Source organism: Thamnophis elegans, chromosome 1 (assembly GCF_009769535.1).
Source record: "Thamnophis elegans isolate rThaEle1 chromosome 1, rThaEle1.pri, whole genome shotgun sequence".
Taxonomy (NCBI): domain Eukaryota; kingdom Metazoa; phylum Chordata; class Lepidosauria; order Squamata; family Colubridae; genus Thamnophis; species Thamnophis elegans.
This window is the reverse complement of record NC_045541.1, coordinates 77,518,801-77,544,190: the sequence shown is the minus strand read 5'-3', so window position 1 is coordinate 77,544,190 and position 25,390 is coordinate 77,518,801. Positions and strand designations below refer to the sequence as shown.

Here is a 25,390-nt window from a genome sequence, read left to right as displayed (position 1 = left end):
TTCCTTGTCTGGCCTTCAGGTGCTTTGGAAAATAGGTTGATCCCCTCCTCTCTGTGACAGCGTTTCAAGTACTGAAACACTACTATCACATCACCTCTGGTCCTTCTCTTCACTAGACTAGCCATGTCCAGTTCCTGTAACCATTCTTCATATGTTTTAGTCTCCAGTCCCCTAATCATCTTTATTACTCTTCTCTGCATTCTTTTTAGAGTGTCATACCATAGCTTCTACTGTTCTGATTTTTGTAGGTATAGACATGGCATTTGACTATCTTTTTCCCACACCATGGCTGTCCTACCTGCAGCATATTTACAGTATGTGTTGTTCCTTTACTGATGATGAAGGCAGAAGATATCCATCACTTTGATATCTTCACTGTCAATTCTAAGGCTGATTGTTCTACTGCTATCTTTATTTTGGTTTTATCTATATTTTATTTTAGTCCCTTTTTTTCACTTGGCTCCTTGTCTTTTATTACTAGGGTTTGTCACATCCTCTATTTTTAGCAGTCAGGGTAGTGTCATCAGCATCATGAGGGTTATTGATGTTTCTTCCTCTTGTTTATTAATTTATTTCTTCTCTGTTCAAACAATACTCACCTTCTTCCAGTCCAGCTTCCCTTAGTATATATGTATTTGGTCTATAGGTTAAATAAAGAGGGGGAGAATATACAGCCTTGGGGCTTTATCTTTGCCAACTTGAAGCCTGTTTGTTTTACTACCTTCTGTCCATACTGTGGCTTCCTGACCCATATATAGCTTTTGCAACTGGACAACGAAATATACTGGGATTCCCACTTTTCTGAGGATTTTCTGCAGCTTAGTGTGATTGACAAAAACAAAGGACTTAATCAATGAAGCACACAGTGACTTCTTTTTGATATTATTTGGCTTTCACAATTATCCACCATGCCTCAACAATGTCTCGACTTCCCCCAAGAATGCATGCTGAGTGGCAGAGGGCGAAGAGGAATTTATACCTCCTGCTGATAAACAGCTGATTTTGCTGCCGAAACAGGTTCTTCGGCAGTCAATTCCCAAATCTAAATGGTAGATTTATGGTACATAAGAAGCCGTTGTAGACTTTCTACAAGTTAAATACAATAATAGATTGTTAACCGAAGGATTTGAAGTTTCATTTTGCTATTGGTTCAACTGTTAACTATTTTGCCTTCATATATATAGTAAATAGATCTTCTTCTTTTGCCTAGCATATTCCTGCAAGTGCAGGGTCGGCTTTTTCGATCATTGAACAGCACTTTCAATGACAGGTCAAATTGGTTAGAAATATAGGTAGAAATTTATAAATTTGGGGGGCAGCCTTGCAAGGGAGGGAACTAATATTGTTCCAGTATATTTATCAGTATTCAGCTAGGGGGGAATATATATGCATATGTGTTTTTTTTGTCTTTTGTCTTTTTATGCCCATTTTCCCCAATGGTTTGTTTATCTTTGTTTTGTTTTGGGGACAGTTTTCTTTTCTTCTTTTTTTAAAGTTTGTATTTTATCCTAATTTCCAAACAATATAAAATTTATTTTAAAAAAGCAATAATGTCTCATATTCCTCATCCTTTTCTAAATCCAGCTTGAGCATCCAATGTCTCTTTTTCCATATTGGGCTCTAATTTGCTTTGGTTGATCCTAAATTCCCCATGTCCCCTAGATTCTGCGATCTCCTTTTTCTGGTACTGAAACTTAGATTGACCTCTTCCAGTCTTTGGAGTATACTAAAAGACTCCCATGGACAGACATTTACAGATTCAAAGGAGACAAAGCAAAGATGGAAGGGGGTACTGAAAAAACTGCACAATGCCAACATATGTTAGAAGATATTCCCTACCTACAAGAGGTCTATGGAGACTCTCAGTCATCCAGGTCTTGGCTGTTCCAAAGCTGCTTTTCCAAGAGGTAACTGGACTTACTTTGGGTTTTTTTCCCTTGAAGACGTTTTGCTTCTCATACAAGAAGCTTCCTCAGTTCGCTGAAGAACTCTAATAGTAGTTTGATCAGCATTACCTAACTGGAAGGTAATAGAAAGTGATAGAATACCTACCTAAACGTGGCAAGCAACCAAACAAGAATCAGCAAGCGTTCTAACAAAGCTACTGTATGTCTGCAAATATGTGCAATGACATAGGGGCCAATCTCAAGAGATCCAGTAAATATTTCAAAAATACTTATTTTAATCTTGCAGTAAATCGAAAAGCAAATGGTTTCTGGGAAGATTGCACATTGCATTCTCAGATCTCACACATTCACAAACACATTTATACATCTTTTGTATTTTTTATACATTTAGAAAAGCATTTTTTTCCTCCTAGAAGGAGATATACTTGTGTAAAACCTACATACATTACCCAAATGGACAGGTTTTAGTAGGACAACTTTCTCAAAACATCCACACCACACACACACACACAAAAAACAAAGCCCAATGCATGCCTTTTTAACATGGGCAATTTGATAAACAGATTCAAGAAGTACTTAAGTATTTAATTGAACCAGAGAGCCATTTTGCCCTTGACAAAAAAAAGAGAATTGTGGGGATTTAGATAATTATTATGTCATTGCTATATAAAAATATAATAATTTAATTCAGGTAACCTGACTGTGATGTGATCAAAGAAACTAATAGATAAGAATCTCTTGATTTAGTATAAAATAGAGGATTCTCCAAAGGCAGAATTTTAAAAGAGCCTTGAAAATTACCTTGTTTCCCTATATTAATAATAAAGTGACCACATTAATGGTGAAAGCTTACACTGTTTTTGCAAGCTTAAGCACATAAAAGTCAACTTCTCCAATTTCACAATTTTACTATGAAATAGAGGAATAGACTGTTTTTTAAAAGGCCTTGAAACATATCCTATCTCCCTCTTATTATTGATGCTATCATTTTAATGTTGTCATGACTTGTTATGGATGCTGCTGTTAGAATCTATTCATTGTCTTCTGTTTCTCATCCAACTACCGATCCAACATACTTACTTTTGTTCAATCAGCCAATGTCACCTAAGTGTTCCTGTCACTCATCTAGGCTTAAACATATTTTTATAAAGAGTAACTGTCTTCTTTATATTTAATTTTAGTCCCATTTTTTTCACGGCATACTCTGACTTTTACTACTAGTAGCTCTTAAATTTATAGAGCTTCTATAAATAGGTCTAACTCTAAACCTCTTCTCACAGCAATGCCAAAATTGCTTTGGACCATTGATGTCCTTGATGGTGACCACTTGGACAAGGCAATAATATTACTTAAACCAGTACCTCTTACCTTGGGAACTTTAAGATGTGCAGTTTTCAACATGAAAGTTCTCAGATTTCTGGGATTTTAAGTTCCTACATTTTGATGTTTCCAAGGTTGAAAAGCAGTGATTAATAATCAATGACAATGATAGTTGTATATTAAATCATTTTCATTTTCCATGTTTAAATTATTGTTAATAACTTTCTTTTTGTTTTTATTTTAGAGAATAATAGGAAACAAACATTTTTAAAAAAAATGGTGGACACACACAAACACAGATACTGAGGTTATAGCTATAAACTGTGGATTAAATAACCAACTATGTCCTGTCCTTTAAGTAAATATAAGCTGTCTCAAAGGTGCTTTTTCAAGAGTTGCCTCTTGAAAAAACACCTTTGGGACAACTATGACCTGGATGATTAAGAATCTCCATTGACATGAATATAAGCTGGAAAAAAATCCCTTCAGTAAATAGTTCACTAATACAGTAGTTAAATAATGTTGATCAGACTCGTTTTTAAAAAGTATCAGGATTTCTCCTTCTTTTATTTTAGGAATGTATTTCACTAGCCAAATCATAGTTCAGACAGATTTGAGAAATAAATCATTTTAAAGGTTTGAGACTCAGATTTGTAGGAGGTTAGAGATACACATGTGAGATTCATGCATCACTCAAAGCCAGAATATAACTGGTTGGTTTGCATATGATTAAAAACCTAGACAAATCATGGATTCCAAGACAACCAATTTTATTTTGACTTAAATAATTCTGATAGCTCCTGCTGGAAGTGAGGTTCTAGAAGTTGTAGAATACCTAGAATCACATAATTGTTTTATCTTAGAAAGCACAACGGCATGTCACTTGGAATTGTCTTCAATTGGATCTTATATTCTTGAAAACATTGTGAAGACATCTGGCAATTCGTTGTTTGGTGGCTTGTGAACATCCAGACTTATCTGGCTCAACGTACTACTCATTCATATGTATGCCTCAGTGTCCTTATAAAAGCACCATAGCTTCTGACTCAGAATTATAAACCTTAAGATCACTTATGGATGATCTTAAAAGCTATCCTACTTTAATATTCAGAAATTCTCATTTGCCTAATTATATTCATGTAAACACTAATTTCCAGGAACCCATGGAGGTTTTAAAGATTTAGTAGCAATAGGCTCTACAGTCAGAATGCAAAATTATAACCATGGCTGCCCAGAGAAACACTGTGTAGCAGCATTCTGTGTAGACCAAGTATTGCGGTCTACCACATCCAATGTCCCTGTGTCTCCTGCTTGCTTATTTTGAATAAGCTTTAAACATTATTTTAATGTGTAGTGCTTAGTTATATATGTGTGACTGAAATGTGGCTTAATGACTGTTAAAAGTAGCTCTTCCCCTTTTAATTATGTTGCATATTTCTATGTTATGTGGGAGGGAAACCCCACCACCTTCACCTCTGTCTGAGAAATCTCTTATCTGAGAAAGTAATACAATAATACAATAGCAGAGTTGGAAGGGACCTTGGAGGTCTTCTAGTCCAACCCCCTGCCTAGGCAGGAAACCCTATACCATTTCAGACAAATGGAATCTTCTTAAAGACTTCCAGTGTTGGGGCATTCACAACTTCTGGAGGCAAGCTGATCCACTGATTAATTGTTCTAACTGTCAGGAAATTTCTCCTCAGTTCTAAATTGCTTCTCTCCTTGATTAGTTTCCACCCATTGCTTCTTGTTTTATCCTCGGGTGCCTTGGAGAATAGTTTGACTCCCTCTTCTTTATGACAACCCCTGAGATATTGGAACACTGCTATTATGTCTCCCCTAGTCCTTCTTTTCATTAAACTAGACATACCCAGTTCCTGCAACCGTTCTTCATATGTTTTAGCCTCCAGTCCGCTAAACATCTTTGTTGCTCTTCTCTGCACTCTTTCTAGTCTCCACATCTTTTCTACATCGTGGTGACCAAAGTTGAATTAGCCACAAAGAAAATGTTTCTAAGGGTTTTTTTTAGAACAATTGTGTTATATACAGGTAGTCCTCAACTTATGATTGCAATTAAATCCAAAATCTCCATTGCTAAGTTAAGTTAGTTTTGCCCCATTTTATGATTTTTTGTTGCAATTGTTGAGTGAATCAATGCAGTTGTTAAGTTAGTAACATGGTTATTAAATGAATCTGGCTTCTCCAATGACTTTGCTTGTCAGAGGGTCACAAAAGATGATCATAAGATCTCAGGACACTGCAACTGTCATAAATACATATCAGTTGCCAAGAATCCAAATTTTGATCCTGTGACCATGGAGATGCTGCAATGATTGTAAATGAAGTAGGGTCATGTCAATATTTTTTCAGTGCTGTTGTAACCTCAAATGGTCACTAATGGTTAGTTGCAAGTCAAGGACTACCTGTACCTACATAGAATATTAATTGCGTCTAAGCTAGAAAGAAAGGCATATTTGTTTGGTCAAATAGATCTCTACATAAAGGCACAGCAGATAAGCTCAGATGTTTTTTCTTTTCTTTTCAAAACTTACAACAGTAAAAGTGTTATATTAAATATGATTATATTATTCTACTCTATTTCTTGTTTTGCCTTCCACATACACTGCAAAATGATGTAATGTAGCAATATGTTTTCTGTGCATCGTATCACTCCCGAAGCAATCTGCACATGCGTTTCAAGAAAACAATGAGTGACGAGAAAGTCTGAACTCTAATACACTTTTTTTCCTGAATATTCGGAACACTGCCTTAGCACTTGTATTTTAAATTAAAATGTCCATGGTCCTATTTAATCACATATTTAATCACTTAAGTATAAAACCAACTAATCAACTTTAATCAGTGCAATCATTTTATAATTCTATGAAGCTATATTCATAAGATACCCAGGTTTTTTTTTAATATAAAAAATGCTGCACTTCACTGGCTAGATGGCTTAGACATTAATATTTGAACATAGATCTTTCTGGCATTTATATTTTACTGGGTGCTACTAATCTAGTTGAAATGTTACTTTTATATTGGTATGACCATGTATGACATGCCATATGCTAAACAAACAAAGAAATAAACAAATAACCTATTACAAAACAAGCCATACACCTCAAAATTCATTTGAGGAATAAGTTGATAGTTTTCAATGCTATTACCTTAAAACAAGTGATTTTAAAGCTATTTTCACATTCGCATCACTTTAGAATGTTTCAAAGATATATGAGATAAGAAATAGCTATTTTATTTCCTATTTTATAGTTGGATAGCTAGACTTGTCACTTGAAGGTCCAATAAAATTTTTGTTGCACTAAAGTCAATAAAACTGGAAATCCTATATCTTCAACTATTATTTATTAACACTTAAACAATGTTCCCACTTTAAAGTTAGAAACTTACATTCTGTCCTAGTTCACACAGAGAGTTACATTGAGTTAGTAGAATTATTTATAATCCTTGCAACAACTAGGCTATTGATCAATTCCCTACAGTGGTGCTTGTGAAAATATAGCCCAGCTCTAGATGAAGTACACAATTATTTACTATTTGTTGCAATTAGCTTGTGTATATTTCATTCAATGTTCAATAATGTTTTTGTTAATAGGAATAAACTAACAAATAATTAAGAAACTATTCCATGTTTAATCTGCTACTAGGATTCAGGTTTCTACTTCATTTTCAGTTTGCTTCTTGGTTATTATTTACATATGGCACATTTATTCCTTTCCCCCTCCTTCTCAGATTTGCATATTATTATTTTAAGACAAATGTCCTCCAGTTAGGTTTCTCACTAACTGTTATCTTTCTTCATCCATTAAACTTGCAAGCCTATTCCTCCATTGAAAAGCTGCTCAGAGTCTTGTCCATTATTTTAATTATTTTTGCCTTAGAGAAACCAAATGCCAATATGATAATACAATAAGAACAAATTGTGCACTTCATTTTAGCCATCCATGAATTATTAAGGGCATTTTGATTCCATTTTCAAAGGGATAGATCTAATATATTAAATCATTATAGAAGTCAATACTGAAACTGAATCCAGTTATAATTAAAAGTTGCTAGCCCAGTAATTACTATCTTGTTATAGTATCATAGATTGTTCTTTAAAAGGATTTCTTTCTGGTGCAATGGAGAACAGATTATCTTAACTGCATTACCCACAGTCATAGTTAAGCAGAATAACAGGACAAAGATAACAGACACGATTACCTACACTGGATTTTATTGCCAGCGAAAGGGAAAGAAAACCAGTGCAAATGGTTTATCCTGAGTATTCCATGAGGCAAGGTAAGATTTATGGCAAAATATTTCTCCACTTCTTTTTAAAGCTTATCTCTAAAAATTCCATACCTATGTCTATGTCTGTCTATCTACCCATCTACACATCTATCTATCTACATACCTACCTATCAAGAATAGAATTCTTTATTGGCCAAGTGTGATTGGACACACAAGGAATTTGTCTTTGGTGCATATGCTCTCAGTGTATATAAAAGACAAGATACAATTGTCAAGAATCTATCTATGTATCTTTCTATGTATCTATCTATCATCTATCTATTATCTGTCTGTCTGTCTGTCTGTCTGTCTGTCTATCTATCTATCTATCTATCTATCTATCTATCTATCTATCTATCTATCATCTATCTATATGTTTGGAATGCAGTTAGACTTATATACCGCTTCATAGGGCTTTCAGCCCTCTCTAAGGGGTTTACTGTTATAGCCCAGCGACAGCCTGTGCTGCGTTCTAATTGGTCGGGGCGAAGCACAGCCTGTGATTGGTGGTTGTAATGACAGTTAAATGACAGTTGGTACCTGAGAGTATAAATACTGTGACAGTTGTAACACATTCTGAATCGCTGTCATCTCTGTCATAATAAAGATCTGTTCTTGCATCCATGGCTCCTGCGTCTATCCCTCACAACACTACATTTACAATACTGGCGACGAGGATGGGATATGCGATTCCCGCAGAGCCTAAGACAGAAGCGAGGAACAACATCAGCCAACGTGAACACAGGAAAAAATTTCTGTTCTTTCCTACTTTGAAGACCTGTCAGAGCTGCAGCAGCAGTTGCCACTGCCTCAGGTTCGCCTCCGATCAAGCCAACCTGAGTAGATCCACAGGCACGGACTCCTTCAGTCAAAGAGATGGGCAACCTATGCTTAACCTTGGCTGGAGCCGTCGCCTCTGCTCAGGGACGAGCTACGAATCGCGTTGGCTCAACCGTGGCTGAAGCTGCCTGTCTGCCTGCCTCTCTGCCGAGAAGATGGTCTTGTTGCAATAAATGGTTACTGTTGCCTAAGAAGCCTCTGACTCTTCATAAAGCTTATAAAGAAACAGCTTCCGACAAGCCTGCTCTACCTGCCTGCCAGAAGCCTGCTACCTGCATTCAAAGCTGCCAGCCCGCCGCTGCTGCCTGGAGCCAACCGCTGCTCCACCTGCGCTTACCAAAGCTGCCTGCCTTCCAAGGCCAACCTGCATTACAAAGCTGCCTGCCTCCCAAGGAGCAACTCCAGCCTTCTCAGAAGCCTGCCTGCTGCTTCCCGATTGAGCCCAGGAAGCCGCTGCCTCCAGGGCTGGTTCCGCTCAGCCTGCCTAGCCTCAGCCTATCGCTAGCTTAAAAAGCAGCCAGAGCTGTCAGCCAAAATGCCATCTCCACTCTCAAACGCTCTGCAACTCAGCCGTCCGCTCTCCATCCTGTCAGCTAACCTTCCAGCAACAGGGGACCCTGCCTGCATGCCGATCGAGCAGCCAAGAGGCCGAAGAAGGCCACGCATGAACACAAGAACACAAAAATGCAATGGTTAACTGGGGGGAAGGAGAGAATTTGTAGATGTTGAACATGAACAAAAGACAAAAAAATGCAAATAAATTGTAAATGCAATGTAAATGTTGAACAGGAACAGAAAAATGCAAATAAATTGTAAATGGAATAATAAATAGATAATACAAAAAATGCAACAAATAACATGCAAATTGACAACACAAAAAGGTAAATGGATAACACACAAATAAATGGTTATTATGCAAATAACTGGGGGGAAGGAGTGTTATAGCCCAGCAACAGCCTGTGCTGCGTTCTAATTGGTCGGGCGAAGCACAGCCTGTGATTGGTGGTTGTAATGACAGTTAAATGACAGTTAGTACCTGAGAGTATAAATTACTGTGACAGTTGTAACACATTCTGAATCGCTGTCATCTCTGTCATAATAAAGATCTGTCTTGCATCCATGGCTCCTGCGTCTATCCCTCACAACACTACATTTACAATATTACAGAGTCAGCATATTGCCCCCCAACAACAATCCGGGTCCTCATTTTACCCACCTCGGAAGGATGGAAGGCTGAGTCAACCCTGAGCCGGTGAGATTTGAACAGCCCGAAACTGCAGAACTGCAGTCAGCTGAAGTAGCCTGCAGTGCTGCATTTAACCACTGCACCACCTCGGCTCTAGATGGAGAGTCAAATTTTAGTTGTCAAGAAATTGTCTAGAAAGTTACATTCTGATGGTGAGTGGGGCTAGAATCAAGGGAATGGGACTTAGGGTTTAACATGTTACTTTTAGGCTAGAGAAATACTGAATTCTAAAACAAGTTTTCTGCCTTTAAAATACTTCTAGGACACATCTCAGGAGCATCAACTAAAAGCATAAGTCTGAAAAAAAAAAAGCACCAAGCCTGAAACCCAGTACTAAACATTTCTAGGACATCTGAAGGCAAGACAAGAAGCAATAGATGAAAATAATCAAGAAGAGAACAAACCTAGACTGAAGGAGGAATTTCCTAACAAAACAATTAATCGGTGGAACAACTTGCCTCCAGAAGTTGGTGCTCCAACACTGGAGGTTTTTAAGAAAGACTGGATAACCATTGTCTGAAATAGTATAGGGTTTCCTGCCTGAGTTTGGAGTTGGACTAAAAGACCTCCACGGTCCCTTCCAACTCTGTTATTCTGCTTTTGTTTCTACATACCAAACGTTTAACTGCAAGAACCATTTTTAAATGAAGACCCATATATATGTATTTAGAAGTACAAGTACCATTTTAGAAATCTCAGTCTATGTATATTTCTGTAGAAATAAGTGTGAGAAGTCAAATGCCATGCAATAGTTAACAATAAGAGTAAGCAAAGGATCAAACTTGCTCTATTTATTTTACTCAGAGCAAATAAGAGAACAAAGAACATATTTCTGTGCATATTTCTTTAGGAGGAAGAATGGCCAAAAAATTGAAGGGCAATATGGAGTTCCCGTTGTTTAGCAGAAGCAGTGACCATCAAAAAATTAGACATCTCTGCCCTGGAGAGCATGAAAAGCTCTTTAACATTAAATAAAAATTGCAAAGCCACTCTAGGTCCTTTTGAGAGTTGGACAATAATTATGAAACAATCTGAAAGTCTCTGAAACTGAAACAAAGCACTTGGGAGATTAATGAAGTCACCAAGGAGCTGTTTGAATTTGCAATTCTCCTGGAAACCAGTCCACATGCCGTAATACAGCCACCAATTAAGAAACAGATCTATGCAAACTATACAAACCATGCAAACCAGAAGATATAGTGAAATTAGGGGAAAAGGCAGAGAGAGAGCAAGATCCATAGTAGAGCTCACAGAATAGAAATCCTGAGCCTGGACTAACAGATACCTCTTAATCTCATCAAGATGCAGTGATCCTCTACTTAGATGGAGGCTAAGCCACACTTGTAATAGTAAAAATCTTAAATCAGAATTTAATATGCTGGACTACCAGGAACAGGGAAATCCAAGCTCTCGTCTACCTTTGGCAGCCCTATAAAGTAGACCCGACCAAAAAACTAGTCTAAACTGTATATTTATTAAACAAGTTTATTACTCTACTGTAGCAACCAAATCTTGCAAGTCTGATTGTGCTTTTTCCTCCTATCTCTTTTATCTCCATGTGAATTCACGGGTAGAGGGATCTACCTGAGATGCTTTTACACCCTTCCCCCATCAATATGTCTGTCCATTGCCTTTAAGTTGTAAGAACCTCTGAAAGCTGGCCTTTGGCCACCTTCTCCAACCAGTGTTGATTCATCTCATCTATTATCCAGAAAAAAACTGCTGGTGATGTCTTATTTTCATGACATGTTTTTTAGTAACAGCTCCTATATTTTAGAACAGCCTCCCCAACAGCCTCTTTGGCAGTGGTCTTCTAGAAGTTAGTAAAAACGTCTGAAGGGCATTTGGGAATTAATGGGATCTCGCATGTGTGTTAGCTTTTTATTGCTGCTCTGGTTTTTAAATTATATTTGTACCAGGAATATTTTGACTATTAGTATGCATGGTAATGGAATTCTGATCAAAGTCAAATTCTTTACTCTCAAGGATTCTCAACCACTCAGCTCTGGGCCAGTCAGTTTCTCTCAGCTTAGCCTCCTTCACTAGGTTGTTCTTGTAGAGAAAAATGGGAGGAGGGAGCTCTAGGTATGCTCAGTGGTGCAATTCTGCCGGTTCCATCTGGTTCAGTAGCGGTGGCAGTAGGAGGCTTCGCCCACCCACCTGGACGTCATCCTGTCCCATTTTTGATGATCTGCGCATGCGCAGAAGGTCACATTGGAGAACCGGTAGTGAAGGTAAGTTGATTTCATCCCTGGGTATGCTGTCTTGACTTCATGAATAAAAGTAGGGCATCAATCTAAAAATAAACAAACTGCACCCAGAAACCTATTGGCTGTCAAAGCAGAGCTCATAGCACTGAGCCCCAGCTGCTATTACTTCTTAACCAGCTGCAGTTTCCTGGCTGTCTTGAGATGCATTCCCATCTAGAACACATTGCAATAGTACAGGGGAGTGTTTTCAAGTGACTCCATCTGACCTCGAAGCTCTGCAAAAATGAATTAAAGTGTAAAACATCTACAAGTTCAATGTTCATGGAAAAGACACGACTTCTCCTACTTTTCTGTTCTGTCCCCCCTTCACGGCTCTTAACAAACGGCAAGACAGGCAAACTTAAAAGGACTTTTCTTTATCAGTTCTCAGTTCAAACTGGCTTCGAGCCCAAAAATAACATAAATACAAGTATCCGACAAGAATGCAAAACAAAACTCTTACAAGCAATGCACTTCTTCCAAAGTCTCCATGAATCAGGGTTACAGGAAACACCAAAGCACTTATCCAAGTGTAACAAGCAATGTTGTATGAACCAAGAAACCCACGAAGGAACGTATGTTGACTCCTGCAACTAGGGCGTGGCAGCATCCGTCCTTTTATCTCCAAACCTGCCTCTCACAAGCCCCAGCTGCATAATGAATCTTGTATCCCGAAAAGACTCACAGCAGACATCTGCTGAGTCACAACACTTTTCATATACATGCTATTCATCTAATTTAGAGAAATGTATGTCCCAGTTCTCCTTGCAGTACAATACAAGAACTGCACCATTTGCATAAAGTGTGGATTCATACATTCCTCTTGAAAGGTTATTTCTGGAAGCACAGGAGATGCATTCTTAAGCATCACCTCCCTTCTCCACTCAGTAAGACCTTATATCCATATATAGCTTCCAATGTTCAGAGTAGCTGTTTCCAACTGTAGCTCTCTGATGCTGATTGACAAGGCTCATCATCCCTATCAATGCAAATATGACAGGAATGATGATCCAGCATCATCTTGAGGACCTGTGATTGTAAACAAGAGTTGTCAAGAAAGGGCTAACACCTTCAGAAAGAAAACATGTCCACTGGCCATTGAGTGCTTTGAAACTGCCACATCTTGCTGTTGCTAACATGCTTGGATTGTTTTGTTGTCTTTACATTTTGTAAGCAGCCCTAGAAATTGTATTGAATAATTAAATACAAATCCCTCAAACACTGTCATTGCTTCAAGGAAAAGCTCCCCTATGAGGCAGAATGCAGTTATTCACATCATAATCATGTACTAATGAAGAGTCATTCAGCCTGAAAAGTAACAATATGGCTGTCATTATTTCTATGTTTCTACTTATAATAGCTACCATTTTCAAATCGTTCCTTGTTTGTAAACTAAACATAAAGAGCCATCACAGTGAGACTATTAAAGAACCTCTTACAGTTTATATTTGCTTTAGCACGTACAATTTCCCATGGAAAAAAAATCCTCATATTTTAGATAAGCTAGTTTCACGACATAATATAAAAGGCAAAAATATTGTAAATAAAAGAAAAAAGTCAAGGGAGGCAAGGCATTTGAGCAGCAAAACAAATAGGTTTGATGGGGGATGAGAGAACCTTGAGAAACACGATGTTGAAAGAACCCACTGACACAGCAAACTGTTTCAATCTGTAAAAAAGCAATTTTGGAAAAAATGGAAATTATTTGGAAAAGACCTTTTGAATTTTTTAAATGCTTGCAGAACTTTTCTAGTTGATGCTAGCAGAGCTTTGTGCTGGAATATAAAGGGAGCCTAAGTAAAGTTCAAAGTTTCTCTGTTTGTAAACAATGAATTCTTTTTCTTTCTTGCATTCAAGAAAGAAAAGTAAGAAACAGATGTTTTTGGCCTCTACATGAAATACTTCAAGTATGTTCCACTTAGCTACTAAGTTAGAAGATTTAGCCCAAATAATGCAAATTCAAAATTTGTACTAATGTATAAATTTTACATGTATTTTATTCTGTGAAGTATGGTTTAAGAACAATATCCTACCTATCTACTAATATGATTCAGGTTTTTACTTCATTTCAGTTTTGCTTTTTGGTTATCATTTAAATATTGCACACTTCTCCCCCTCCTCTCAGATTTGCAATATTATTATTTAAGACAAATGGAGGCTTTTAAGAAGAGATTGGACAACCATTTGTCTGAAATGGTGTAGGATATCCTGCCTGAGCAGAGGGGTTGGACCTCCAAAGTTCCTTCCAACATGGTTATTCTGTTGTTGTTATTATTCTGTTTTTCCTGTTCCCAAAATGTCTCTGTCACCAGATTACTTGGTAGCAATAAAGGGAGAAATAACCCATCATAAACTATTGCATTAGAACTAAGTGCTTTCCTAAAAAAAGGCTGCTAAAAGCTACTCTCTTATTCTATGTTTATTCCTTCTTTCCTTATACTCATATTTTTCAGAGTATAAGACACACTGAAGTATAAGATGCACCAAGGTTTTGAAGAGGCAAATTTAAAAAAAAGTAGGTAGGTAGATAGAGGGAGAGAGAGGGAGAGACAGAGAAATACAGTAGGTAGGTAGGGAGAGAGAGAGAGTAGGTAGGTAGGTAGGTAGAAGAGAGAGAGGGAGAGAGAAATACAGTAGGTAGTAGAGAGAGAGAGTAGGAGGTAGGTAGGTAGGTAGGTAGGTAGGTAGGTAGGTAGCAGTGACATGCGGAAAGGTTCAGTGAGGCAAGCGGGCAGGACCTCTATATTCTCCTCCCCCCATCCCTCCAATCTAGGCAGGGTCGAAAAGTTCCCTGGGCAGTCCTAAAGCCGGGCCAGATTGCTCAAGAGCCAGGAGCCCTTCTCCAGAGTTCAATGGCACGCGTTTCCAAGAGTGTTACACTGTGCCGCGCAGCCACCCTAGTTTCCAAGAGGACCGCTGGGGCAGGTGGTCAAATGTCGGCATCCATTCCAAGCCGCTCCAGAAAAAAAAACTGCCCGCCTCTTGCCTTTGAAGGAGAGGAGGGGAGGCACCCGCTTGGGGAGCAGGGTAGGACAAGCTGTGGGTTTCATCTCCCCGCCACATAAGGATCGGAGGCTCGCCTCGGAGCCCGCCTCTCCGAGCGCGCATGGACTTGCTATAGCTGGGTGAGGGGGCCGGCGGGGGGGGGTTAAGCCAAGCGTCTGAACGCCTCCCCTGCAAGAATGAATCATCTCCCCGAGCCAGCCTCCGGAGCAGCCTCGCACACCAGAAGCACCAAGGAGGGGCAGCAGCGGCTGGCGTTGGCAGATCCCCCTGCCTCCGCCTGCCCTTGCGCACCAGGATTTTTCTTGTGGCATTCTGCCTCCCCCCCACCAGCCGGAATAGTGCACGTGAATGCGCCATCCACCCCACACCCCTGCTGCACCTGAGGAGAGGGGGGAAAGCCAAGCAGAGCCTCCCCCACTTCCCATGCAAAGCCCCCTTAAAGCAGAGAAGAAGCCCGCTCTATGGCGGATAGGCACGCCGGCACTTTAAAGTGAATGCCGCCTCACCCCGCCATAGAGCAAAACATGTCTTGCTTTATGGGCAGGAGTGGGAGGCACGCTGGCACTTTAAAGTGCATGCCGCCGCCCTGCTGTATGGCTGGTATCACCATCAGTCAAATATAAAAAGCCGCACTGCTTGGATCCGCACGCATATTACGAAAATACGTTATGACGTCCTAGGGCCCTGGGTGGGGCCCAACTAGTAATCAATGCCAAATCCGGCCAAACAACTGGCCGCTGTGATACAATTCTGTTGTTGCGATAATAATAATAATCTTTATTCATTCAGCATGAAACTCAGTCAATGGAACATTTAAAAATGTATCACAATTATTATTATTATTATTATTATTATTATTATCATCATCATCATCATCATCATCATCATCATCATCGGTATTGGTATTGGTATTTTATTATTTGTATGCCGCCCTTCTCCGGGAGGACTCAGGGCAGTGAACAATTCAAAGGGGAAAAAAAGGGGAACATAAAAGACAAAATACAAATAATAAAAGTAGACAACAGTCGCACAACCATACATGTCGAGAGGGGAGGGAACTCATCACCCCCAGGCCTGCCGGCAAAGCCAGGTTTTGACGGCTTTTCGGAAGGCCTGGAGGGAGGTGATGGTCCGAATCCCTGCAGGGAGTTCATTCCAGAGGGCCGGAGCTGCCACAGAGAAGGCCCTCCCCCGGGTAATAGCCAGGTGGCATTGGCTGGTAGATGGCACCCGGAGGAGGCCAACCCTGTGAGATCTAATGGGTCTGTGGGGTAATTGGCAGCAGGCGGTCTCTCAAGTACCCAGATCCAATACCATGAAGGGCTTTATAAGTTACGACTAGCACCTTGAAGCGTATCCGGAGACTAATCGGTAACCAGTGCAGCTCGCGGAGCATAGGTGTAACGTGGGTGTACCGAGGTGCACCCACAATCGCTCGCGCGCGCTGCGTTCTGGACGAGTTGAAGTCTCCGAATATTCTTCAAAGGCTGCCCCATGTAGAGCGCATTGCAGTAGTCCAGTCTTGAGGTCACGAGGGCATGAGTGACTGTTGCGAGTGCCTCCCAGTCCGGGTAGGCATCATCTTTGCACTGTGCTTGGTAATTCTAGAATTAGATTTCTAGAAAATCCAGATAGCTCCAAAGACTTCACAATTGTAGAAATACCACTACTACTACTACTGTTCCTATGAAAAGTAATAATTGCAATGGGGTAAAAACTGAATGACTGCTGTGCTAGGTCAAAGAGATTTAGAACAACTGCTCTTCTAACAGACCATTGATAATCCTTTAGGACAGCAAGCAGAGCCTTGTTCCAGTGAGTTCTGCTGCTCCCAATTAACACTGTATGCACAGATGGCTAATGTCTCCATTGCAATACAGACATGTCAGTTTATTGCTTTCCATTCACAGTGAAAATATACAATGGGGTATTTCTCCAAGTAAGGTATGTCTCTGGGTTATATTAATGCTAAAGGGAAGAAAAATATTGATAACTTGGCAGCATAAGGCAAAATGAGATTGTACAGAGTAGCCAAACATTTCCATCTGCTCTGCAAACTGGGATGCATTAAACAACCATCTGGTCCAACACTTTTATTCTGTATGGACATAGATATGCTGGCAGAGAAAGCCAGGCTTATATTTATCCCACAGAGCCATGGGATGTAAATGCTGGCAGATGATTGGTTCAAAGGACACGTCTCCTCCATAGATGTAGTTTTGTAAGGCTCTTCAGAGGAAGGGACATTCTCACCTATCTTGCTGAATTATAACAGGATGTAATCCTCCTTAAAGTTCTTTCTTGTAGGTAAACTAAGATGATGGGAATACAGGAAATGAAAGACCAGTTTAAAAATATTTCATCTTCCAACATTTACTACATTACTTCTAGGACAATTAAATGGGCTAGTTTCGCAAAGATATTTTGCTAATGGCAGAAAAAAAGTTTAGATTTCCTTTGAGTAATTGGAATTATTGAAAAGTATAATGTGGGCTTTCAAAATGCAAATTCGTGGTATTAATGCAAACATGTAAATAAAGGCAAACATTTTTCATTATCAGGGGTTCATGCACTTTAATTACAACCTTTACATTTAGATTAAATGTTGTTTTAAATGTCAATTCGGCCATACAGATGGATATACTCAATAGACCTAAATATGCAAACAAATAAGTTTTATGCAAATATTTTTATCTGTTGGCTTCTGTTCTCTTAAAGATTTGTTCAAACATATAATTTGAGCAAGGGTGCCTGAATCTCTATGTGAACTATACTTATCTGTCACAATATTCCCTCTTTGAGTGAGCAACATTTTGCAGAGCACTGAAAAGAATTTAAGAAATCAAGAAAAAGAAGAAAAAGAAACATAACTAAATTTAGTTGGACCAACACCAATTCATTATAACACTCCATACTTCTGTATAATTGAAAATCATCCTTGTTTCTGCTGCATCCATTTACCAAATTATATACTGCCTTTTTCTTTTTAAACCTCCCATTTCTCTTATTTTGAGGATCTCATCAAGTTTATTCAAAGGTGTATTTCTCAAATTTCCCTGTCCTTTCTATACATCCCTTCTTCCTTCATATGCTAATATTTAGTCCTCAATCAGCAACATTCAACATACTTTTTCCCTACCAGTTCTTCATTGTGCATGTATTCAGTTTACATTATAGCAATAGCAATAGCAGTAGACTTATTTCAGCCCTCTCTAAGCGGTTTACAGAGAGTCAGCATATTGCCCCCAACAATCTGGGTCCTCATTTTACCCACCTCGGAAGGATGGAAGGCTGAGTCAACCCTGAGCCGGTGAGATTTGAACCGCTGAACTGCTGATCTAGCAGTAGCCTGCAGTGCTGCATTTAACCACTGCGCCACCTCGGCTCACATTAATTCAGCATCCATTCAATCTGGATTAGAATTTTCTTTTTTTACCCCATATTTTTCTTGAATATTCTGTTCTGTGTTCAACCTGCTTTTGTGTTTTGTAATAGCTAACTCTTGCGTTCGTTTAGCAAATTGAGTGAAAATATCCTTATTTGTTGAAAACAGTTGTTTTCGCTTCTTTACAGAAACTTTCTTTGTAGCAGACCATATAGTACTTTCTACTTTTCTTCTAGTTCCTGTACATTTTAGAATGTTCCCATCTATTTTTCTAGTTCTAATGAAACAAAGTACAAATGTTCATCTACTTCTAATTATTTGTGAACATATGCAAAATGGAATTATCCATTGTTTTCTATCAAACACAGGAAAAATTTACCCAGTCTTTCATGCCTTACATTTAGATCAACACTCCTTTTTTGGATCATGAAGTCTATCCAGCATTCACAACAAATTAATTCAAATTATTTTTTTCTTGACTAAAAAATGTAGCCTTGTCTGTGTAAAGAACACATATCTTCACATATCCAGCAACGTATTTCTAACATCACCACAAACATTCCTTGTACATCTTTTATTTGTGCATTAAGGGACACCATGCAACCATATCTTGCTTAGTACTTGAAGGTGAAGCTTTTGTCAAATTTCTGTAAAAAAAAAAAAAGCTCCACAGTGTTTAAGATACATTGTATATATTCAATGCCCAAACTACTCAACTCACAATTGAGCACAAGAAACTATATTCCTGCAGGGTGTTTGTTTGTGATGAGTAGCTCTTCAGATCACAAATGGATAATCCCCCTATTCCAAAGAAATGTTCTTTCAGCCAGAACCAACTTCCGGCCTGGCTGTCAATTTTACAGCTATGTTCTCTCTGTTTGTGGAGCCACTCGCAGAGACATTGAACTGGCCATAACACCTTCCATATTAAAATATTTGCTAAGGATTCCATTTATTGTATTTATTATTACTCTGATCACATTTAATAACCGACTTTAACACAAACGTTCTAAAATTCATGCCTATTGACTTTATCATGCACTTTCTCCCAAACCAATAAACATATAATAAGATTATTTTCTCATATTCATCCGTGGCTTAATGATTTACTGAGAAGTACAAATCTGCTCTGCATATCCAGTGCCCATAAAACCACACTACTCTTTTAAAATTGGCAACAAGAATTCTGGCAAACACTTTCCCAGACAATTTAAACAAATTAATCCTTCTGTAATGTTTCCATTCATTCTTACTACCTTGTCTTTGTATAGACCAGTGGTTCTCAACCTGTGGGTCGGGACCCCCTTTGGGGGTTGAATGACCCTTTCACAGGGTCGCCTAAGACCATCGGAAAACACATATTTTCAAAAAATACGGAAAGCATAAAATAATTTTATGGTTGGGGTCACCACAACATGTGGAACTGTATTAAAGGGTCACAGTATTAGGAAGGTTGAGAACCACTGGTATAGACCATAGAGGAATAATAATTCATTATGTCAGTTGTTAGGCACAGATGCAGCCTTCACACAAATGCTAAGTAAGTTGCATACTATTCCATAAGTGAAACAAACACATATTTTAACATTTCTCCAGTTACTCCATCAGTATCTGCAATGGTGCTATTTTTCAACATTCACAAGCCATATAGGGCAGTGATGGTTAACCTTTTTGGCACAGAGTGCCAGAATTGGTGTGTGTGCGCAGGTGCACATGTTCCAGAGCACCGGAACCCAGAAAGAGCAGCTGGCCAGTGTACATGTGCACACCAGCCAGCTGCTCTCTTCCGGGTTCCATCATGTGCATGTGCGCCGGACAGCTATCTTTGCACAAAGACTACCTGGCCAGCATGCATGCGCGTAACAGAACCTGAAAAAGCAGCTGGTGATGGTACACATGTGCACAGAAAGAGCTCTGCGTGCCACCTCTGGCACAGGTGCCATAGATTCACCATCACGGATATATGATTTGCTTTTCATTTTTTCCCCTTGGAAACTAACATTTACAGCATTCATTTTAATTGCTCCCTTCAGCATATTACTATCACTGCCATAAAAATCCTATTAAGCATTCCCACACTGCAGTTTCACCCCAAATCATTTCAACCTTTTTATTTCCAATCGCATTCACACTATTGGAGGTTTCTTTTTTTATGCTTCTTTAACCACTTCGGAAAAAAAATTGTTTATTTTCATCAAAACTGTCCTGTTTCTTCTCTCTCTCTTTTTAATCTTAAGGGATTCCTTGTTTCTTTGATTACGGTTTTTGGTACTATCTTTTTGTCTTTGTTTCATTCTCCTGCAAACGATATTGTCTTGTATGAATGAAGTAAATAAATATGCAATTCTTTCTCATTTGCAACTTACTTCACTTTTTCATTCCGCCAAGATCTTCTTTCATACTTCCAATTAGCACATTGCCATAAGCATTTGTGGCACCTGCAATATAATTAAATGGATCTTTTCTTAGATCCATTTCCCATTATTTTGTTGGAAGATTATTTTTGACCTTTTTTCACATATTACAGTAGTACCTTGGTGCTCATTGTTAATTGGTTCCAGGAGGTGCAATGAAAGAATACCAAAAACAATGACTACCAAACATATGTTTCCTGTAAAGAGTAATATAGTGAGTCACAAGGCAACTGACACTGACAAGTTCTAGTTTATGCATTATCAAACAATGAGTACTGAACAAAATTTTCACATCAGAATGTGTTGAGTACCAAATGTGATGAGTTTCAAAGCAGTTGAGTAACAAGGTACCACTGTACTTGCATCTTTTCTATTTGTAGTCATTCTACTTTCACTCATTTCTTTTCTTTTTTAATGTTTTTCTGAAGATCCATTCTTGACACTGCCCCCCTCACCACCACCAAAAAGCTGCTCCTGCATCCAGAACTTTTCATCAGTCTTATATCTTTCATGAATTTTCTCAATCGAATCTATTACATATCTGGAATAATATTTCTTGCTTTGCTATGTATATATTTAAACAAAGTTATGGGTAACCTTTTTCTAAATGGCTTCACACAGGAAGTCCACATTCACATTTATTTGGGGTCGCCATCAATTTCTTTTGTACTTTCTTGTTTCATTTGTGCCTTTTATGCCCTGCATTTCATCCTTTCACAATGCTACACAATATTCTTCCAAACCCAACCCAGGTCTTTCATTCAATGAGTCTAACATGAACAATCCTCAACTTTTGGATTCCTGCTTTCAAATAAATTAATAGATGACAACAAATCATCTTTATGAGATAAAAGTTAACTTCTCATTTATAATTAAACCAAGAGCCAGCATGCATTCAATGATGCCACAAGACCATTTATGAAGCTTTATTACATCTTATACTTTTCTCTTGGGTACATATTAATAATAATAAAAAATAAATAAAATAAAAAAAAAAAAAACATCAATAAACACCAATTTTTTACTCTTTTACTCCTCTAACATGAAAGACACAATATTCATTTGCTGTGATCATCATCAGATATTTATTTCTCACACTCTTCCTAATTTTGCTTCATACAGGATTTCACCATTCCTTTTAGTAAAATAGAGTAAGTATTTAAAAATGTATCACGTTGCACATAGTTTTTCTTCCTAATGGTAACTACAGTACAAAGTAGAGCATTTTGACATGTTTTCCCCAGTATGGACCCACTAATCAGTTTGCTCCCAAGCATGTCCATGTGATTCTCTGCAATCTCAAGACTTTCTTGAAAACCAAATTAATTTTGTTCACTTCCCACCAACTAGGTGGTAAATGCAGTGTACTGTCACATTCAAGATACAATTTAAATTATCTAAGTAATAAAAACTGCGGTTGCAGACAGAACAGATTAGATATTAGCATTATAGTATCTCATTTGTAAGCAAATTATTTTTATGTGCAATGCTTCCTCAGGTCGCTATGAGGTCTATGGCTTTCCAAAATAGCTACCAATAGTGCCACGCAAGCAAATTCCCTCAGGTATACTATATGTGGGTTCTGATGTTTGGGATATGGGTATATCTGCAAATATTCTTATGTGTGACAGATTACTAAAATGATTAAGTGTGACAGACAGATCATGACCAAGAGACCCAGTTTAATTTTTAGAGAGAAGCTGTTTCAGAGAATGGGTGCTACAGCAAAAAAAAAAATTGCTTTCCAGTATAATCCTCCTCACTACATAAACATTCATGGATGGATTGACACAGGTTAGAGCAGATAATCCTGCAGATATCTTAGTGCTAAACCATATGGGGTTTATAAGTAAAAACTAGGACTTCAAATAGTAGCTGGATTAATTATATCTTAATAATTCATAGAACAACTTTCTAGCTGTTTTAAATATATATTCTTAAGAAACTGAAGCATGGGTGTTCTCCCTTCCTCTCTCCCCCCCCTCTCTCCACATACATACATATCAGTGGTGGGTTCTGGACCACAGTGCAGCCGGTATGCTGTACATGGGGCCGGGTGTCCTCGACGGGCATGTCGTGCTGCGCCTGCCGGCACACACCACCATCCTGTGACACCCAGCTGCTCGGCGGAGGTTGCGCAGGCGCTGTATGCTGTGCGTGTGTGCACAATGGACTGGTTGCGGTATAAACAGCCATAGCGGGCGGGTGGGCCAAACAAGCCACTGTACCGATACGGTGGGTGCTACTCTTGGCTGCTACCGGTATGGCCGTATCGCCCGGAACTCGCTACTGATACATATACACAGAGACAGATATAAATACTGTCTCTCCCTCCCTCCCTCCCCTGTTCTCTCTCTGTGTGTGTGTGTTTGTTGTGTGTAGGAAAAAATTAATTTAATGGTCCAACCAACACTATTGCAAAAAATAAGTAAAGCTGAATTTTCACTATTTTTCAAAAACCTGAAATTTGATTATTCTATCAAATAACCCTATCCTGCATTTTCGGCATCATGTTATCTACACTAGTAGTAAAATATCAGACAAACAGAACTTCCATTTCATCATGCCCTGAAGTGAGGTAAGGTTAGCACACAGGTTTAAATGACTTAATATAAGTTCACAACATCCAACCTAGTTCAATTTAAATCTACATTCTATGTTGTGTAATAAGATGAGAGTTTTAGTTCATATATTTGGATGGCAGGGGAAGAACACGAACAATCTTGAAGTTCTTTGGCCATCATCTACAAATCTGTCTCCAAATATGTATCTGTACAAATATAAGTGGAAGAAGTGAAGATGAATTATTCCATTACAATACTGGTTATTTTCAGATTTGTCAGTGCAGAATGAATCTTGTTTGCAAAATTAAAAATGATTGACTTAATTAATATATTAGGAGGAAAAATCTTTACTGAATCCACACCTGCCTCCAACTTGAAAATGCCAGAAGGTTTTAAACATCATCATGCATCAGATACCATATCATATTCAGCAGTTCTCCTAATTAGACTATTAATTAAGATTATTTCCTGTTAATTTTATTGGTGTAAATAATATTAATAATTCTACTAAGCATCAACATAAACTGGCAGTAAGCATGCTAATCTCACTTTAATAACTTGTTATGCTTATGGCACAATATAACTCCCTTCCAACTGTACTCTCTGTATGCTTTAGATATTCTTGAATTAATTATTTTGCTTCCTGTCAAATAATAATGAACTCCTGTGGTGCTTTGATGGAAATCAAATACGTTGAAAAATGACACGATGATGCAAAAAAAACCCACCAAAAGAACAAGATCACCCATGATTTATTTGCTTAGATTAATAATGAGTAATAGAATTATATGACAAATGAAGATTGTAGCAAATATTACCTTCAGTACTTGTATGGCAGAGCTAATGAAATATTTCAGAAAAGAATTAGTGTTGTGCTATGGAATTTGTAAGGACATAAAGTCTTACTGCTATTTCTGAATGTCACCTCCCAATTTTCAGAGCATTTAAAATTATTTTTATTTAATAAACAATATTTAGCCCATAATCCTTTGTTCAAAGCAGAATAATTGAATTTGATGGATCTTATATCTTTATTCGCAGGATTTCTTATTAACACTGCCACAGTTAAATATTGTAGCTCTCTTTTATTATTTACAGATGCAGCTAACTTTTTTTATACTGACAATTCACTAATTAACTCATCAATTTTAATTAATTCACTTTGAATAATATTATGACATTTTTACAGGTCATAAACCCAGGATCCTTTTTGAACATGCAAACATACCCTGCTTTATACAATTAGTCATCACAAAAGTGTTTTGTATAACAGATACCGTGTTTTCCAAAAAATAGGACAGGGTCTTATTTTCTTTTGACCCCCGAAATAAGCATTTGGCCTTATTTTCAGGGAGGTTTATTATTTTTGAGGTGCAGGAGGACCCTTAACCTCGGCCTGCGGGCCACAGATCAGTGGACCTAGAGAGGGCCAGAAGTTCTGTATCCATTTCTGGCACACTTTTGCCAGCCCTAGCATCACTGGGCCTGCCACTCTTTTTTCAGCCGCCACTAAGAGAAGGGGCCAGTAGCTAGGGTTTGCGGGAGCAGCCTCCATGAGGCCATTCTATGTGGATGGCAGGTGCATGTGGCATGTTTCCCCGCCTCCCCAGGAAATGGCAGGGACTGGCTGCGCATGTGTTTAAATATTTTCAGTGAGGGCTTATTTTAGTGCATGGACTCAAATCCCAATTGGGTTTATTATTCAGGGAGATCTTATTTTTGGGGAAACAGGGTAGGAACAATATTTAGATTTTCTACAGCCTTCAGTATGGGGGAGGGGAAGAGAAAACTAAAGACTTTCCAAATTAATCAAATCCGTAAGTTGAATAAAAATAACTTTCTCTCTCTTAACTATGGAGTGATACCAAATCATTGCAGGTTTTATTTGCTGAAAATGTAGTTAGCATTATTTTTATTTATTGCAGGTAGGCTATCTCTAAGTTTAGGCGACCAGTGCATGGAGGTGATCTCTTCTCCCCCCTCCACTCCCCCCTCCTCCAATATAGTCCACTCCTCATACTAAAATAGCTAAAATTATTCTAGAAGAATAATTTCTCTTCAGAGAAAAGATATTTGTGTATACTGAAAGAAGAGACAAATACTGGTGGACTCGGGGCATTTTTATTTCTTAATTTCCCATTTCTATTTCTTTAAAAACAAATGCAG

At 38.4% G+C, this 25,390-nt stretch overlaps 1 protein-coding gene across 1 annotated transcript in view; it reads right to left on the bottom strand.

Annotated features, from left to right (window-relative positions):
* TSPAN4 (tetraspanin 4) overlaps positions 1-25,390 on the bottom strand; it is a 278,058-nt gene that overhangs the window by 159,054 nt on the left and 93,614 nt on the right. The gene's annotated exons all lie outside the window — the stretch shown is intronic.